Source organism: Amblyraja radiata, chromosome 3 (genome assembly GCF_010909765.2).
Source record: "Amblyraja radiata isolate CabotCenter1 chromosome 3, sAmbRad1.1.pri, whole genome shotgun sequence".
NCBI classification, from domain to species: Eukaryota; Metazoa; Chordata; class Chondrichthyes; order Rajiformes; family Rajidae; genus Amblyraja; species Amblyraja radiata.
In genome coordinates this window covers 77,935,398-77,955,530 of record NC_045958.1, presented here as the reverse complement: position 1 = coordinate 77,955,530, position 20,133 = coordinate 77,935,398, and the positions used below count along the sequence as shown (strand labels likewise).

The 20,133-nt window shown below is 44.8% G+C and overlaps 1 long non-coding RNA gene across 1 annotated transcript; it reads left to right on the top strand.

Annotated features, from left to right (window-relative positions):
• Positions 1 to 533: 533 nt before the first annotated feature.
• Positions 534 to 19,944, top strand: LOC116970685. Its single transcript, XR_004411263.1, has 2 exons — positions 534 to 697; positions 19,661 to 19,944. It is a non-coding gene; the product is annotated as an uncharacterized LOC116970685 (long non-coding RNA).
• Positions 19,945 to 20,133: the final 189 nt, after the last annotated feature.

The following is a 20,133-nucleotide window of genomic DNA, read 5'->3' as shown; positions in this document are numbered from 1 at the left end:
AATATTTTCCAATTCCATTTGAAGGCTTCTATTGAATTTGTTTCAGCCACCTTACAAACAGTGAATTCCTGATCCTGACCACTCGTTTCATAACTTTCTGCTTCTTTTGCCAATCGCCTGGTCTGTGTCCTCTAGTTATCAATCCTTCTGCCTCTGGTAATGTTTTTGTTTATTCTGAACAAAAGCCTTCATGGTCTGGGCAAGGATGCCTGAAGATGTCGGTCTTAAATCCTGATGAACTGAAGGCAGATCTTATCAAGATTTTAACGGAAGCTTCAGCTCAGAATGGATTGTGAAGCTCTCAGCAAGTTTTAAAGCTTTTAACTGGAATGGAGTCAAACAATAGCATTAACTTTGATCATCGGAGTGATACATACTCGAGTTAAACCAAAAGCTGTTTTTACTTAGGTTGGTAACCCTAGGGCACCAATTCTCATTGTATTCAAAGAACTGTTGGTATTTGCTGACTATTGTGGCTCATTTTGCAATGGCTTTGAGCACAGTTATTAAAGTCTTTAAAACACCAACTTGCATTTACAAAGTGCCTTTAATGCAACAAGGTGTCCCAAGGTACTCTGCAGGATTTGTGAGCAGGCAAAACCTGACAAAGAAGCACATGTGGTGGAAAAAAGGCTTGACCATAGTTTTCTGGGATCGTCTGAAAGGAGGAAAGAGGTTTAGGGACGGTATTCCAGAGGTAAGAAACCAGACAGCCGAAAGTTTAGTCACCATTGTTAGGCCAAAATAATATTGGTCCTCAGTTTTCTGCTCTGCGTCAGAACAACTGTCACTTCAAAAGAAAGTTTAGTGACATGGTGTTTAATTACATTAATCATTTAGCAGATTACCGCAAATGAGACAGTTGTTAGGTGTTGGGCCACAATGCTGCTGGGATGGGGTGTAGCACACAAATCACAGCAGGAGAAGTTAGTTAGTAAGATTTCACCAGCTGCTAGACTGCTGAAAGTAAAGTGTTAAAAAAGGCACCTAAATCATATTGTATTCTTGCGACTGGTTTAACACTATCACTCTTTCCGTTTTGCATCCATTAAGGAGATTTCTTTCTGTTTTGTTTTAATTTACCTTAAAGCACACCACCTTATAAAATTTAAATCACATCCTGACATATGTTTCTTCAAGGAACAATTTATTGTTCAATAAATTGTTATTCAATTGTTTGAGATGGGAGAGGAAGATGAATCAGTTAACTATGAGCTTGCCACTTAAGGTACACAAAAATGCTGGAGAAACTCAGCGGGTGCAGCAGCATCTATGGAGCGAAGGAAATAGGCAACGTTTCCTATTTCCTTCGCTCCATAGATGCTGCTGCACCCGCTGAGTTTCTCCAGCATTTTTGTGTTCCTTCGATTTTCCAGCATCTGCAGTTCCTTCTTAAACTGCTTGCCACTTAACTTCAGTCGTGGGAAAGTCATGGGAATGTGACCAGACAGGGTGAATGAAGTAGGGAATCAGGGGTGAGGAAGATGGAGGAGGGGAGCTGAGCTGAACTGAGGTAGAGAATGTGTACATGTTCGTGTTCACAGTGAGTGGGTGGTCACAGCATGTGTGTGGGAGGGTGAAGGTGTGAGGTGAAGGGAAAATGCATGCATGCTAGGTCTGTGCAGCAGAACCTGATCTTCAACTGTCTTGGTGTAGAAACAAGGAACTGCAGATGCTGGTTTAAACAAATAGGCACAAAGTGCGGGAACAACCCTGAGAACATGGATTGGTGACATTTCGGGGCGGGCCTTTCTTGCCGAACCATCAACTATCATAGTCAGACAGTGTGGAATCAGGCTCTTTGGCCCAACTTGCCCACACTGACCAACATGGCCCACCTACACTAGTTCCACCTGCCTGCGTTTGGCCCATATTCCTCATGAATCTGTCAAAATGTTTTTAAATGTTGTGATAGTACCTGCCTTAACTACCTCCTCTGAAGGTAGCTGAAGCTGGAATTCCCAGCACTGATCCTTGAGGAACGCCACTGGCCACAGACCTCCAGCCAGGATGACATCATTCCATCCCTACCCTTGCAATTCCTGAATTCACACTAGCTACTTTCACACCAAGTAGTAAATATGGTCTGGCCACTTTCATCAGAGATGACACAGATTGGGCTACAGATGGGCAGTCTGCAGAAGACCCAGATCTGGAATGGCTTGCAGTGAAGGTCCAGGAGGTCACCATCATCAATGTGTACAAGCCTCCCCCAGTGCGTCTGGCTACAACATCCATACCAGTGTTCACCCCTCCCTGTGTATACTCAGGTGATTTCAACTGCTGCCACACCGAATGGGGCTATTCAAGATGTAATAGTGATGGAAGCGGCCTCATAGATTGGGCATCTGCTAATGACCTCAGGCTTCTGTATGATCCAAAGGAGCCAAACAGCTTCCATTCAGCCCGCTGGAACACTGGTACAAACCCAGCTCTAGCCTTTGCCAGTAACACAAAGAACCATCAGCCACCAACGTGCCGGGTTCAGTAGAGGTTCCCACGGTCACAACACCGACCATCACTCATCACCACAACACCACTGGTTGCACCAACATCGAGCAAACCTGTGAAGCGGTGGAACTTCCGCAAGGCCGACTAGGATAAGTTCCAGCAACTTACCAATGCAGCCGCCTCAGGCCTTCCTTCCCCAGACAGTACCAACCTGGGCTCTTCCTACCAAGCCTACTGCAATATGCTCATCAGTGCAGGCAAGAAAACCATCCCCCATGGCTACCAGAGGCATGACATTCCATGTTGGGATGATGAGTGTCAACAGCTATACGAAGATCGTACTGCTGCTGGCACCAAAGAGGATTCTGAAACCACTGCCACTACATTGCTTACACGCTTGGATGAGAAACGACAAGAATGCTGGATTGAGACGGTTGAATCGATCAGCTTCACCCACTTGAGCCGTAAAGCATGGCAGACAGTCAACCGCCTGCCCGGCAGAGCTACATCCAAACCCGGCAATAGCCCAGTGACCACCGACGCAATCGAATCTCAACTAGTCAAGAATGGTCGATTCACAAACTCTGACCGTGATTTCTCGCGGGAAGTGAGCAAAGAGGTGGCCGAGTCATGGAAAACTGATGTGGATATGGACCTAACAATGGCTTTCACCTCCGAGGAAATGGCCACAGCATTCAAGATGTTGAAAGAAGGAAAGGCCCCTGGATCTGACAGCATACAGCCGGAGTTTCTACTACATTCTGGAGACGCTGCTACCAACGGGATCCGACAGCACCTGTCGACCTCCATGGAGAAGTGCAAAATACCGAAGATCTGGCGTCGTGCAACTGTCATCGCTCTCCCGAAGCCGAACAAGCCAGAGGATGATCCTAAAAGCTACCGGCCCATCTTGCTCCTCTGCATCCCATACAAACTCCTTGAGAGGCTGATCCACGGGTGTATCAACCCCATCATAGACCCTCAACTACCCCACGAGCAGACTGGTTTCCGCCAAGGTCGACCTACACCAGATCAGGTAACCCTCCTCACCCAAGACATCGAGGACTGCTTTGAGGCAAATGATAAGGCAGGAGCTGTTCTTATAGACCTGACAGCTGCCTATGACACCGTGTGGCACCGGGGACTAACTGCAAAGCTACTTCAGGTGCTGCCAGACAGGCGCATGGTACGCTATGTCATGGAGCTGATATCAAACCGCAGCTTTGTACGTAAGACCAGTGATGTACAGCAGAGTAGGCTACGTAGACTGAAGAATGGTATCCCACAGGGATCTGTCTTGGCTCCGCTGCTTTTCAACGTGTACATCCATGACCTCCCAGAGACCATCGCTGGAAAATATGGGTATGCTGACGATCTAGCCATCCTGATGAGACACAAAGAGTGGAAGACAATCGGAAACTCCTTGAGTCAAGACATGGGGACTTTGGCAGTATACCTATGACAGTGACATCTAAAGCTGAGTGAAGGCAAAACAGTGTCAACAGCATTCCATCTAAACAACAAGGAAGCTAAGCGAGAGCTAGCTGTTTTCATTAACAACAGGCGCTTGGACGTCCAACAAACACCCACTTACCTTAGAGTAAAGCTGGACAGGTCGCTTACATTCCGTCAACACCTGGCTGGTCTCCGCGACAAGGTCATGGCATATACGTAGCGGCCTCATCCGAAGCCTGGCAGGAACAAATTGGGGAGCAAGTCCATCAACTCTTCGCACCTCTGCCTCAGCTCTTGTGTATGCCACAGCTGAGTACTGCGCACCCGTAGGGAGTAGAAGTAGACATACTAGCCTGGTAGACACGAGCCTGAACAGCACCTTACGAACCATCACTGGGTGCCTTCAACCTACTCCAGTCGAGCAGCTCCCTTTACTTGCAGGCATTCCGCCTGCAGGGATCCGAAGGCAAGCAGCAACTCTGGCACTATCTCGTCGTGCCATGGACCTAGATCACCTCCTCCAGCAGGCTTTCAACAGAGAGCAGAGGCCACTCCGACTGGAGTCCCGTCACCCCTTTGCTCCACATGGAAAACAACTCCTAGCTTCCATCCAGCCGACTGAGACAAAAGCACACTGGATAGCCACCAAGTGGACACAGGAGTGGAAGGCAACCTCATCTCCATTACACAGCTGCATCTCTTCACCAGATAAAAGCTGTCCAGGGTCTGACCTCCCCAGAGGAGCATGGGTGAAGCTCAACAGACTTCGTACTGGAGTTGGGCGTTTTAATGCCAGCATGTGGAGATGGGGGCTCCGCCAGAGCCCAGCCTGTGAATGCGGAGCAGAACACCAGACAGCCAACCATGTCATCTCTGGGTGCCCGCTCTACCAACCACCAAATGGAGCTCAGGGCCTGGCTGACATTGACTCAGAGACAACAACCCGGCTGCTCAACACCCGGCTTGAGATCTAACTATTCCTTTGGTTTATGTTTCATTCGCAACAAGAAGACGATCTCTACCCTTTGTCTTCTAAGGGTAGACCAGTTTTGAATCCAAACAACCAAGTCACCATATGTCCCATGCACCTTACTTCTCTGAATCTGCCTGCTATGAGGCACTTTGTCAAATGCCTTATTAAAACCCTCGTAGCCAACATCCACGGCCAAACTCTCATCAATTACCTTTGTCACCTCCTACAAAAATTCAATCAAGTTTGTAAGACATGACCTGCCACGGATAAAACCATGCTGACTGTCTCTAATTATCCCATTCTCTTCCAAATTGATTAAATCCTATCTCGAAGAATGCTCTCCACTGGCTTTCCTACCACTGATGTGAGCCTCACCAGCCTATCAATCATTTCCTGGATTATCCTTATTTCCCTTCTTAAACAAAGAAACAACATTGGCTACTGCCCAGTTCTCTGGCTCCTGGCCTGTGGCTGGAATGGACACAAATATCTTTGTCAATATCCCAGCAATCTCCTCTTTTGCCTCTCTCAATAAACTCTCTCAAGATCCCATCAGGCCCTGGGGACTTATCCAGTTTAATACTCTTCAAGAGGCCCTGCACCACCTCCGTTTTGAACTGAAAATGTATGAACATGTTAATATTCTCCACACTGATCTCACTTCTCCTTGGTGAATTCAGATGCAAAATACTTATTTAGTACTTTGCCTACATCCTCTGATGCTAAGCAGAAATTCCTGTCTTAATCCTTGAGTGGTCCCTAATTACCCTCTTGTTTTTGACAGATGTATAAAAAGCCTTGAGATTTTCTTTAATCCTACTTGCTAAGTCATTACATGACCCCTTCTGCTCCTCCTAATTCCCTGCTTGAAGTCTTTCTTGCTTGCTTTACTTTCCTCAAAGGTCCTGTCGGATTTCATCTTCCTGAACCTTACAAATGCATTCTTTCACTTTTTGGCGAAATTTAGAACCTCTCTAGTCATCCAAGGTCGCCTTTCCATCCTTGTCTCCCCTCCTTACTGGAACATGCCGCCCCTGAACTTAGTCAGCTGGTCTTTAAATGACTCCCACATGTTTGATATAGACTTACATAGTAACAGCTGCTCCCAGTTTAACCCTCCCTATATCCTGCCTAATAATGTTATTCCACCGAACTGCGGCATTCACTAACGCAAGCACTTTGACCTATTGGCACCACTCCCTTTCAAAATGACTGCTCCAACATGGACGCTCCACTAGAGCCTGCTCGCTTTCATTTGCTGCTAATATGGTCGACCCTGAAAAGAAATAGTGCCATGTACTCCTTTGCATCCACCAGAAAGTTTGATGGCGTTTCTGTCTCACCTGAAAAACACCATATCCCCCAGGAAAGCATGCCCTTCGTACTGCATTAGGAATGTCAACAAGAGTCAAGAGTATTTGATTCTCATATGTACCAACAAAGGAACAATGAAATTCTTACTTGTATCTCCATAACAGAGGCGGCACAGTGGAGCAGCAACAGTTGCTGCCTCACAGCGGCAGAGATCCGGGTTTGATCCTGAATACAAGTCCTGTCTGCTCTGAGTTTGCACGTTCTCCCTGTGACTGCGTGGGTTTTCTCTGGGTGCTCCGGCTTCCTCCCACATTCCAAATACATGCAGGTGTGCAGGTTAATTGGCTTCTGCAAAATTGCAATTCTGTAAAATGGTGTGCAGGATAGAACTAGTGTACGGGTGATAGCTGGTCGGCGTTGACTTGGTGGGCCAAAGGGCCTGTTTCCACACTTTATCTCAAAGTTAAATTAAACTAAACTAACACATTACACATAGATAACATAACAAACAAAAAAAAAACATCAATTGAAAATCCCCAAAAGCCTGAAGTCCTTAGTGGAACCAAAATGAATCATAGTTCATAGTTAGTATTTGTCATGTTCAAGAGCCTAATGATTATTGGGAAGAAGCTGTTCTTGACCCCAGAGTTCACGATTTTCAGACTTCATCCCGATGGTAGGAATGAAGTGAAAGCATGGGCATGGTGGTGTGTGTCTTTGGTGGGCATGGTGGTGTGTGTCTTTGATAATGCTGGCTGCCTTTTTGAGGCAGCACCTTCTCTGGATGCCTTCTATGGTGGTGAGATCAGCACCCATGGTGGACTGGCCAATGATACTTTCATAGAAACATCATGCCTCGGTTTCCTTAGAATCCAGCAAGACACAGGCCAAAACTCTGAGCAGAGGGACTAGTCTATGACTACAGCACAGTAATGAACCAACAAGAGTTAAATTAACAAGGAAATTGCTTTTCCTCTGTCAACATCTGCAACTTTAATGCTTCCCTGAGGAAATGCGTCTTGGCTCGGAACTGATGACTAAATGCGGGGAGGAGTTCAGACAAAAGGTGCTGCAAACCTCCAGAGCATCAAAGGGAGGCTAAGAGTCCATTAAGAATAATGATCAAGAGACAAAAGTACGCTGGGACCATTTGCAAGGCAAATGGTGCCTTTGATTTCTTGCCTGTCAATACCAAAGCCTCATTTCCCCACCCCCACTTCAGCTCCACAGTACACTTGCTTTTCAAACTCTCATTACATATGTGCGATGCTCACTTTATACGTTTTTTTGCTTGGGCTTTAATGCCTGAGCGGTGAAATTTACCCCCTATAAAACAGTTGAACGCACAAAGATAGACACAAAAAACTGGAGTATCTCAGCGGGACAGGCAGCATCGCTGGAGAGAAGGAATGGGTGACGTTTCGGGTCAAGACCTTTCTTCGGAGATGCTGCCTGTCCTGCTGAGTTACTCCAGGTTTTTGTGTCTATTTTCGGTTTAAACCAGCATCTGTAGTTCCTTCTTACACAGTTGAATGCCAAATTTGTTTTGAGTTGGTTTTTCTACTTAAGTCAAGCAACCTAGACCAGTGATTGAGTGACCTACTCATTATAGGTATGTTGCGTAACTTGTCCCCTCCTCTATGAGTAACTGGTGCTCTTTCACCTTGTTTCCCCTGTGGATTGGTGAAATGCTCAAAGGTCAGCAAGATACTATTTAAAGTTGACTCTGTTCAAACGCAGGCAATCTATTTGTTCACAGCAGGACACCAGAAGGGTCTCGACACGATACTAGATACTAGAAGGATACTAGATCTTTGATGTCACCTATCCATGTTCTCCAGAGATGCTGCCTGTCCTGCTGAGATACTCCAGCTCCTGAGATACTCCAGTTCCTAGTGTCCTTTTGTGTACCACATGACAAGATCGTGTACCACATGACAATACTCTTTTCAGCAATGTTGACTGTGGTATCATCTATCAAATGAGATGTCAAACCAAGACCCGCCTGCCTTCTTGGGTAAGTGTAAAATATCCCATAGTTTTATCCCAAAGAGTAGGGATGCTTTCCCAGATGCACCAGCTATCATTTATCTAAAATAGACACAAAATGTTGGAGTAACTCAACGGGACAGGCAGCATCTCTGGAGATAAGGAATGGGTGATGTTTCAGTTCAGTTCGATGTTTTCACACAGAGAGTGGTGAATCTCTGGAATTCTCTGCCACAGAAGGTAGTTGAGGCCAGTTCATTAGCTATATTTAAGAGGGAGTTAGATGTGGCCCTTGTGGCTAAAGGTATCAGGGGGTATGGAGAGAAGGCAGGTACAGGATACTGAGTTGGATGATCAGCCATGATCATATTGAATGGAGGTGCAGGCTCAAAGGGCCGAATGGCCTACTCCTGCACCTATTTTCTACGATTCTATGTTTCTATGAGACCTTTCTTCAGACGGAACTTTAGTTTTGTGTCCATCTTCTGTGTAAACCAGCATTTGCAGTTCCTTCCAACACATCCTATCATTTATCTAATATCCCTAAATAAATAAATGATACAGTCATTGTCACAGTGCTATTTTTGACAGGAGCTTGCTCTGTACAATTGGCTGTTATATTCCCAGCATTACAACAGTGAACACAGAAAATGTTTGGGATATTCTTTGAATGTGAAGCTGTTCCATAGGAATTCAATGTCCTTTTGGCAAAGTGCATAAAGTTTGATAGGTATGAATTTTGTTTGGCATCATTGCTACGTACCCACATCTGGGCTGAGATTTTAAATGACGCAGGAGTTGTGACCCCAATCGACTATCATTTGATTACCCACCAACATCCAGCATGCTTGAGAGTTCTCCAATTCACATTAATGAATTTAGATTCAGCCAAAGATAGCAGCCAAACATTGCTAGTAAATGGGGAAGATGCCTGTCTGGTTTTGTGTTTGATTCATTTTACTGCAAGCTTATTCCTAAAGTGCTTTCCTGACTCTTCCCAGGAATACTTTCCAGATTTTTGGGGTTGATTGTAACAGAATTCTTGGCATTACAATGGTGTGGAATGTAATGTGATGCAGAAATAAATATTATATCCAATTGCTGGAGCTAAATGATATTCTGAACATGCAGGTAGAGCAGGCAGTGAAGAAATCTAATGGCACTCTATTGGTCTTCATTGTGAGAGGATTTGAGTTTAGGAGCAAGAAGGTCCTACTGAAGTTTTACAGGGCCCTAGTGAGACCACACCTGGAGTATTGTGTGCAGTTTTGGTCTCCTAATTTGAGGAAGGACATTATTGCTATTTAGAGAGTGCAGCGCAGGTTCACCAGGTTAATTTCTGGGATGGCAGGACTGACATATGATGAAAGAATGGGCCGACTGGGCTCGTATTTACTTGAATTTAGAAGGATGAGAGGAGATCTTATAGAAACATAAAACATTCATAAAGGATTGGACAGGCGATATGCAGGAAAAATGTTCCCGATGTTGGGGGATTCCAGAACCAGGGGTCACAGTTTAAGAATAAGGGGTAGGCCATTTAGGACTGAGATGAGGAAAAACTTTTTCACCCAGAGAATTGTGAATCTGTGGAATTCTCTGCCAGGCAGTTGAGGCCAATTCACTGGATATTTTCAAGAGATAGTAAGATTTAGCTCTTAGGACTAAAGGAATCAAGGGGTCTGTCTGGAAAAATTTAAAACATGGAATCCTAGACTTGGTAAATAACTGCCTCAAAAGGTAGCCTGCATCATCAAGGATCCACACCACCCTGGCCACACTCTCATTTCACTCTACCTATTGGGAAGAAGGTATAAGAGTTTAACTGTAATGTCTACATTCAGAAACAGCTTCTTTCCAGCAAACATCAGTCCATTGAACGCAACAAACTCCAACCAAACTCCAAGCTAGGAACTAGTTGTATTGGGGACTTTGGGCTCTGTTTTGTTTTGCACCATATTGGTTTTTTTAACTTATTGAACTTCTTTTTGCTTAATATGTTACGTACTGAATAGTACGTAACATAATAATAGTACTTGCTGCTGCAAGTAAGAATTTAATTATTATATTTTGGGACATATGACAATAAAACACTTGAGTCTCTTGCCAAATAGGTAACAATGTGCAAAATCATTTATGTATAGTGCTGTTCAAAAGGGAACTGCAGATGCTGGAATATCGAAGGTACACAAAATTGCTGGGGAAACTCAGCGGGTGCAGCAGCATCTATGGAGCGAAGGAAATAGGCGACGTTTTCAGTCTGAAGAAGGGTTTCGGCCCGAAACGTCGCCTATTTCTTTCGCTCCATAGATGCTGCTGCACCCGCTGAGTTTCCCCAGCAATTTTGTGTACCTTATGTATAGTGCTATCTGCTTTTGTTTATCTGCTGCCACAGATAGAAGTGATCAACAGGTTCCAGGTTCAAGGCTCACTCTAAAGATATGGGAACAAAAACTAGGCGTAACTGCAGTTTAATACTGAAGGGTGCAGGAATGTGAGAACAAAATCTGTCTCCTCACTCAGATCTTGTGCAAATTCTTTTGCCATTATTGAAGTTCAGTGTGTTAGTTATACGTCGGATCCTGGTCGACATTTATCTCTCAGCTAGAATTAGAAAACAGATTATCTGATCTCAGTTACACGGCTTTTATTGGGCTGATTACCTGCTGTTTTTCAAAAGTATTCCATTAATTATCTATATAATTAAAAATCTCATCTTGTCCACTTCCTGTTTGCACTGTACTTTGATTTTAGAAAAACCGCTACCACATATGGCTGTGATTTTTTGACCATCTTACTCAGAGTCCTCCTCCGCTGCGCAGTCCCCGAGGATTTTTCCCATCGACGAAAAATAAAAAACTTATTAGCGTTTAAAAAATCTTGAGATTCTCTCTCCCGTCAATCACGGCCATGAAGGCCATGAAGGCCACGCCCCTTCTGGTGGGAGGGAGGAGAGACAATAAAACCCGGAAGTGTGCGCGTGGCTCAGTCTGTCTGCAAGATGGCGAGGGAGAGGATACGACTCTCTGTCTGAGCTGGGAAACTACAGTACACTGTGAGTATGCAATGTACTTGAATAAATGATTTGTTAACCCTTAATGAAAATGAAATGAGTTGTTTGGCCTGCAATGTGCTTGAAACTGCAATGGCAATGGAAATGAAGTGAAAATGCAATGAGCTGTTTAACCATATAACCATATAACCATATAACAATTACAGCACGGAAACAGGCCATCTCGGTCCTACAAGTCCGTGCCGAACATCTTTTTTCCCTTAGTCCCACCTGCCTGCACTCATACCATAACCCTCCATTCCCTTCTCATCCATATGCCTATCCAATTTACTTTTAAATGATACCAACAAACCTGCCTCCACCACTTCCACTGGAAGCTCATTCCACACCGCTACCACTCTCTGAGTAAAGAAGTTCCCCCTCATGTTACCCCTAAACTTCTGTCCCTTAATTCTGAAGTCATGTCCTCTTGTTTGAATCTTCCCTATTCTCAAAGGGAAAAGCTGATCCACATCAACTCTGTCTATCCCTCTCATCATTTTAAAGACCTCTATCAAGTCCCCCCTTAACCTTCTGCGCTCCAGAGAATAAAGACCTAACTTATTCAACCTTTCTCTGTAACTTAGTTGTTGAAACCCAGGCAACATTCTAGTAAATCTCCTCTGTACTCTCTCTATTTTGTTGACATCCTTCCTATAATTGGGCGACCAAAATTGTACACCATACTCCAGATTTGGTCTCACCAATGCCTTGTACAATTTTAACATTACATCCCAGCTTCTATACTCAATGCTCTGATTTATAAAGGCTAGCATACCAAAAGCTTTCTTTACCACCCTATCTATATGAGATTCCACTTTCAAGGAACTATGCACGGTTATTCCCAGATCCCTCTGTTCAACTGTATTCTTCAATTCCCTACCATTTACCAGGTACGTCCTATTTTGATTTGTCCTGCCAAGGTGTAGCACCTCACATTTATCAGCATTAAACTCCATCTGCCATCTTTCAGCCCATTCTTCCAAATGGCCTAAATCACTCTGTAGACTTTGGAAATCCTCTTCATTATCCACAACACCCCCTATCTTGGTATCATCTGCATACTTACTAATCCAATTTACCACACCTTCATCCAGATCATTGATGTACATGACAAACAACAAAGGACCCAACACCGATCCCTGAGGCACCCCACTAGTCACCTGCCTCCAACCCGACAAACAACCATCCACCATTACCCTCTGGCTTCTCCCATTCAGCCACTGTTGAATCCATCTTGCTACTCCTGCATTTATACCCAACAGTTGAACCTTCTTAACCAACCTTCCATGAGGAACCTTGTCAAAGGACTTACTAAAGTCCATATAGACAACATCCACTGCTTTACCCTCGTCAATTTCCCTAGTAACCTCTTCAAAAAATTCAAGAAGATTAGTCAAACATGACCTTCCAGGCACAAATCCATGCTGACTGTTCCTAATCAGACCCTGTTTATCCAGATGCTTATATATATTATCTCTAAGTATCTTTTCCATTAATTTGCCCACCACTGAAGTCAAACTAACAGGCCTATAATTGCTAGGTTTACTCTTTGAACCCTTTTTAAACAATGGAACAACATGCGCAGTACGCCAATCCTCGGGGACTATTCCCGTTTCTAATGACATTTGAAATATTTCTGTCATAGCCCCGGCTATTTCTACACTAACTTCCCTCAATGTCCTAGGGAATATCCTGTCAGGACCTGGAGACTTATCCACTTTTATATTTTTCAAAAGTGTCAGTACTTCTTTTACTTTGAAACTCATAGTATCCATAGCTACTCTACTAGTTTCCCTTACCTCACATAATTCAATATCCTTCTCCTTGGTGAATACCGAAGAAAAGAAATTGTTCAATATCTCCCCCATCTCTTTTGGCTCTGCAGATAGCTGTCCACTCTGTCTCTCCAATGGACCAATTTTATCCCTCGTTTCCTTTTGCTATTAATATAGCTGTAAAAACCCTTTGAATTTACTTTCACCTTACTTGCCAAAGCAACCTCATGTCTTCTTTTAGCTTTTCTAATTTCTTTCTTTACATTCCTTATACTGCTCAAGCACCTCATTTACTTCATGCTGCCTATAATTATTGCAGATCTCCCTCTTTTTCCGAACAAGATGTCCAATTTCCCTTGAAAAACAGGGCTCTTTCCAATTTTTACTGTTTCCTTTCAACCGAACAGGAACATAAAGATTCTGTACTCTTAAAATTTCCCCTTTAAATGTCCTCCATTTCTCTTCTACATCCTTCCCATAAAACAAAATGTCCCAGTTCACTCCTTTTAAATCATTTCGCATCTCATCAAAGTTAGCCTTTCTCCAATCAAAAATCTCAACCCTAGGTCCAGTTCTGACCCTCTCCATAATTATATTGAAACTAATGGTATTGTGATCACTGGACCCGAAGTGCTCCCCAACGCATACCACCGCCACCTGTCCCGTCTCATTTCCTAACAGGAGGTCCAACACTGCCCCTCCTCTAGTAGGTACCTCTATGTATTGCTGCAAAAAACTATCCTGCACATATTTTACAAACTCCAAACCATCCAGCCCATTTACCGAATGTGTTTCCCAGTCTATGTGTGGAAAGTTGAAATCTCCCACAATCACTACTTTGTGCTTACTACTAATATCTGCTATCTCCTTACATATTTGCTCTTCCAATTCTCGATCCCCATTTGGCGGTCTATAATACACCCTTATAAGTGTTGCTACCCCTTTCCCACTACTCAGTTCCACCCAAATAGCCTCCCTAGATGAGCCCTCCAATCTACCCTGCCAAAGCACTGCTGTAATATCTTCCCTGACTAGTAATGCAACACCTCCACCTCTTGCCCCTCCAATTCTATCACACCTGAAGCAACGAAATCCTGGAATATTTAGTTTCCAATCACAGCCCTCCTGCAACCATGTTTCACTGATCGCCACAACATCATACTTCCAGGTGTCTATCCAGACTCTAAGCTCATCCACCTTTCTTACAATGCTCCTACTATTAAAATATGCACATTTAAGAAACCCTCCGCCTCTTATTCTCTGTTTATTTCCTTTTTTTCTTTCTCCTCTTGTGCCCGAGTGCTTCCCTTTTCTGCTTCCTGCCTCCCATTCTGTGTACTAGCTTTCTCTATTTGACTCCCTCGCCCCAACCATTCTAGTTTAAAGTCTCCCCAGTAGCCTTTGCAAACTTCCCCGCCAGGATATTGGTCCCCCTCGGGTTCAAGTGCAACCCATCCTTTCTGTACAGGTCCCACCTTCCCCAAAAGAAGTCCCAATGATCCAGAAACTTGAATCCCTGCCCTCTGCACCAGTCTTTCAGCCACGCATTTATCCTCCACCTCGCTCCATTCCTACTCTCACTGTCGCGTGGCACAGGCAGTAATCCTGAGATTGTTACCTTTTTGGTCCTTTTCCTTAACTCTCCTCCCAACTCCCTAAATCCTCCCTTCAGGACCTCTTCCCTTTTTTTACCTATGTCATTGGTACCTATATGTACCACGACCTCAGGCTCCTCTCCCTCTGATTTCAGGATATCTTGGACGCGTTGAGACACGTCCGAGACCTTGGCACCAGGGAGGCAGACCACCATCCTGGTCTCCCGACTGTGTCCACAGAATCGCCTATCCGACCCCCTAACAATAGTCCCCAATTACTATTGCCCTCTTCTTTTTGTCCCTACCTTTCGGAGCACCAGGGCCGGTCTCTGTGCTGGAGGCCCGTCCACTATCGCTACCCCCGGGCAGGCTGTCACCCCCATCCGTACTCAAACAGGAGTACTTATTTGCAAGGCGTACCGACATTGGAGTACTCACTCGTCCCTGCCTCTGCCCCTTGCCCTTCCTTAGCGTGACCCACGTGTCTCTCTCCCGAGGTTTTGGAGTGACCACCTCCCTATAACTCCCCTCTATGACCTCCTCACTCTCCCTGACCAGACAGAGGTCATCGAGCTGCTGCTCCAGGATCCTAATACGGTCCCTTAGGAGCCCCATCTCGCTGCACCTGGTGCAGATGTGGACGTCTGGAGGGCCATCTGACACCATGACCTCTCACATCTGACATCCCGAACAGTACACTGCTCTGGCTGTCATTCTCCCGCCTTACCCTGGATCCGATACAAGTATAATACAATAGAAACTGCTGGGAGAAATCAGCAGGTATCTGACTCACAACAGCTGCTACCTCTTGACCTTTAAACTGCACCTTTATTATATAAACAAAAAGCACTGTACCTTTACTAAAGCACTGTACCTTTAGTCCACTGTGCCCTTAGCTCACTGTACCTTTACTAAAGCACTGTACCTTTAGTCCACTGTACCCTTAGCTCACTGTACCTTTACTAAAGCACTGTACCTTTAGTCCACTGTACCCTTAGCAGTGTTTGGCTTGAGCCTGCCCTGTGCTTGAAACTGCAATGACAATGGAAGTGAAATGAAAATGCAACGAGCTATTCGGCCTGCCCTGTGCTTGAAACTACAATGCAATTGGAAATGAAATGAAATGAGTTGTTTGGCCTGCCTGAAACCACTAATTTCGGCCCACAATGCCCCTATTAGCCAAGAAACCAGTCCCTTTTGCCCCAAATGCCTGTATTAGCCCAGGAGGAGCATTTTGGCCTAAAGGGCCCGTGCCAGGCCAGGAAAAGTCCAGAAAAAGTGCATTTCACTCAGATTTTAAAAAAAAGATCCCCTTTGGCCCATCAGGCCTGTACTAGCCCAGGAGTCCCTTCAGCCCATCAGTAAGTGTTCCCCCTGCAAGTATTAAACCTCACCCCAGTATTTTTCTCCCTCCCTTCATTTGCTCCCTGTGAGATCCAGGTCAGGATAGACTTTCCTCCTTCATCTCTGTGATCTGCAGAAAAAGATGAAAAATGTCTAAAATTGATTCTCCACCCTCTCCTCCTTCTCTCTCACAGAGTCTCTCACCTGTTTTGGGCAGAATTTCTGGCAGTTTCTGAGCAGCCAGCCCACCAGGCCTGGGTGACTGAGCTGCCAGCCCACCAGGCCTGAGTGACGGAGCTGCCAGCCCAAGAATCCATTCGACCCACAATGTCTATACTATCCCTCTGGAAACCAGTCCCTTCAGCCCACAACATCCACACTAGCGCTAAAGAAAGCCCCCTCCTCCCACTGGCCAGCAATATTGGAATTGGTGGAGAGGTGGAATATTGTGTTGGGGGACCAGCCCTCCCGTGTGAACATGGGACCCAACGGGTCCCACTTAATCTAGTAAAGTTCTAAAAAGGGACATGAAACGAGTTATGGGAAGACAATTATTTTTTTTTTGTAAGGAAATATTGAACTATCAAAGATATGGATGAGATTAATGGAAGGTACTTTTTACAAAGATATGGAGCTAACATCTGTCACAACACATCCTGGCATTTCATGCTTAACAATATGAAAAAGTATATAATAAAAAGAAAAATTGTAAAGGCTAGCATCATATTATAGTTGGAACACAAGCACTGATATTTATTACAATATTACGCTACCAAAACCTGAAGTAATTAGTTCCTGAGGTGGGGAACCACATTCATACACAAACTATGGACATTTGGTTTTTTGTTTTGTTCAAATTCTGGTCGGCGTAATAAACACAGGATGCTTTAGATTCACACTTGTTGGAAGGGTTAAATTTTCATTTGGTCCACTGATGTTTTTCAGGGAGGAAACCATCCATCCTTTTCCAACATTGACGCCATATCTACGAATATATGGTTGACTATTAAGTGCCCTCTCAACTGGCCGAAAAAGCCTCCCATGGGCAATATGAATGGGCAGTAATTAAATGAACACATACGTTTTTATTTGTGAATTAACTTGTTGGGTTCTGGAAGTGTCAGACCCCAATAACGTAATGCCGATGTAAAAAATATCTGCCGCATTTTTATTTCCGTGTTATCAGTCAGATCAACTCATAATTCATATATTTTAAACATAGAACAAAGGAAGAGGGTCCTTCATAGTTCATCACAGTTTCATTTTGAAGATCCCAACCACTGGTAATGCCTACTTAAAGGTTCACAAACAATTAGAGGATAAATCATTCAGGGCCAAATGAGACTGTTTGTCACACCATGCCTGTGCCAATTTTCAGAAGAAACTGCCTAATTAGACCCACTCGTGTAGGATGCTGGTTCTAACCGAAGATATACACAAAAAGCCAGAGTAACCAAGGGTGCAGGAAAATCGATAGTAGGGTCCTGTAGCTGGAGTTACACATGGGCCTGCAGGATCACTTCATAGTTCATATTTCCTTACAACATAGAGTGTTGTAAGTTACACAGTGATAACAGGCCTTTTTCTGCAAGACTTTGCAACGTTTTCCTCTTGACTGAACACCTCCGAATGGTCAGTGAGTGAAAATTAGAAGAATCAATCCACAAAGGTTTTAGAAGAAGCACATATCAGATTAACATAGGAGTAGATGAGAAACAGAGAGCCTGAGGGCTGCAGTTTAAACAGGATTAAAATCAGATAATGTTTTCAAACAAAGTCTGAAATGAAACCAACATCCGCCCTTGTCAGATAACACAAACTCCAACTATTGGTTATGCAGCATGTTGTAGTCATCAGAAAGGCCTCCCTTTCTTTTAAGGGTACACATGAAATGCAAATAGATTTAAGTATCATAAAAGATCCCGTGTTTCTTTATTGAAGAAAGCCATGGGAATCCAGGCCATTATTTACTCCCTCTACCAATGTCAAAAGGGGCTGTCCCACTGCGGCGACCTAATTGGCGAGTTTAGAAGAGTTTGCGCTCGACTCATACTCGCAGCATGATCGACGCAGGTCCTAGGAGGTCTTTGTAACTCCCCTTCATGCTCGAGAGTAGTCCCCGGATACACGCGGCCTCAGCTAAGTCGCTGCATATTTTTCAACATGCTGAAAAATGCCCGCGAGTAAAAAAAGGTAGCCATGAAAAAAATTGATATTTTTTTACTTGTAGGTTTAGTCGAAGTAGGTCGTAGTAGGTCGGCATGTTATTCGTAGGTAATCGAGGGTAGTCGAAGGTAGTCAAAGGTAGTCGTAGATAGTCTTCAACAGAGTCGAAGGGAGATCGAAGGAGATCGAAGGAGGTCTTCAACATGACACTTTTTCAACCTCTCCTAAACTTGCCAATTAGGTTGCCGCAGTGGGACAGCCCCTTAAGACATGTCTAAGTTGGAGCTTGCTGAGCACAGAGTAGGACCTCATATTCCGCTTGGGTAGCTTACAACCCAACGGTATGAATATTGAATTCTCCAAATGTAGGTGACTTCTAAACCTGCCCCCTTCTCTTTCTCCCCTACCTTTCTCCCCCCTCTCGCTTTCCCTGTGCTCCACCTGGACTCGTGCCTATTTCTGCCCTCCCCTCCCTCCCCATCCACCCACATTCTTCCCTCTGATTTCACAACCTCTTCAATTCTTTTGTCTCACACCTTCGGTTATTTTCACTTCTGGCCTTTCTCCAAGCATCTGTCTATCAAACCCACTCTCGCCTGTGTTCATCTTTTATCTGCCACGTTTTTTCTTGCCCCTCTTTTCTCTTCAAGCTTTCTTCCACCCCCCCCCCCCCACACACAATCAATCTGAAGAACGGTCCCAAATCGAAACGTCATCTATTTATGTTCTCCAGAGATGCTGCCTGACCCGCTGAGTCACGGGATGCATAAAGACAACGCCAGTCCCGTGCCTCTACGCCCTAGCTGGTATTGCCCCCCCCCCATATCAGACGATCCATCGTCGCCCAATACGAGCGGAGAGCACAGGAGATCGATACCAGGCACCCCCTGCACGGACACACAGCACCTCCACCCCGACTGAAATCCAGAGCCAGTTTCTTGCAGACAGTCCCACCTCTCCAGACAACCAAAGAAACAGCAAGGACCAACATCTGGAAAGATGAATGGAACCAGCTCAACACACGAGCCCACGACTGGATGGAGAGAGGAATCACTCCGACTGAATGCCTCGCCAGCGGGCACGACCTCCCATGGCCAACCTGGAAGACCCTCAACAGATTACGAGTGGAGCAGGGGAGGTGCAAAGCACTTATGAAAGCATGGAACTACCAGGCAGAAGACACATGCAGCTGTGGAGCAGTACAGACAATGTCCCACCTACTGGAGTGTGACGACGCCCCCCAGTGCAGCCCCCAGGACCTGGCTGAACCGACCCGACCAGCTGTGACCTGCGCCAGATACTGGCAGAACGACATCTGAGATTGCAACGGACTCAAAGAAGACCCGCTGAGTTACTCCACCACTTTGTATCTGTTTTTTATTGTAAAGCAGCATTTACAGTTCCTTATTTGTACCGAGTGGCTGAAGTGGGCTGGATCTGATGAATCCTGGATGAAGGGGATTCTGGGTTAAGCCTGCCAGTTGTTCCAAATCTGGAATGCTTTGCTTTTACCAATGCTCTCCTGAACTCAATCTCCCAACAGGACCCAGGCCTCCAGCTACAGAGCAAGGCCATTGTGAATGCAAGTGGGTGACTCGGCTCCTGAATGGTTTAATGGACAATGAGGCTCCACCTCCACCTCCCACCCAGTTACTGGAAAAAGACATCTCCTGCCTACAACTGACTGGAAAATCACCCCTCAGGTCATGGAGACAGCTGTTTATCTTCAGTCTCTTCTGGTTGTATTTGCGTTGATGTAATATAATTACATTTTAGTTCCGTTTATTATTGCCATCTGTATCATGGTCAATTAAAAAGTTTTTTGCGTTGCGTGCAATCTCGTCAATGAAAAAAATTATACATGATTACGATCAAGCCAGTCCACTCTGGACAGATACGCGATAAAGTGCATACTTAGTGCAAGACAAAGTCCGATAGCAGAGAATTTTGAAAGAGAATTATAAAGTACTGCAGATGCTGAAAATCTGAAATAAAAATGGAACATTGTGCAAAAAA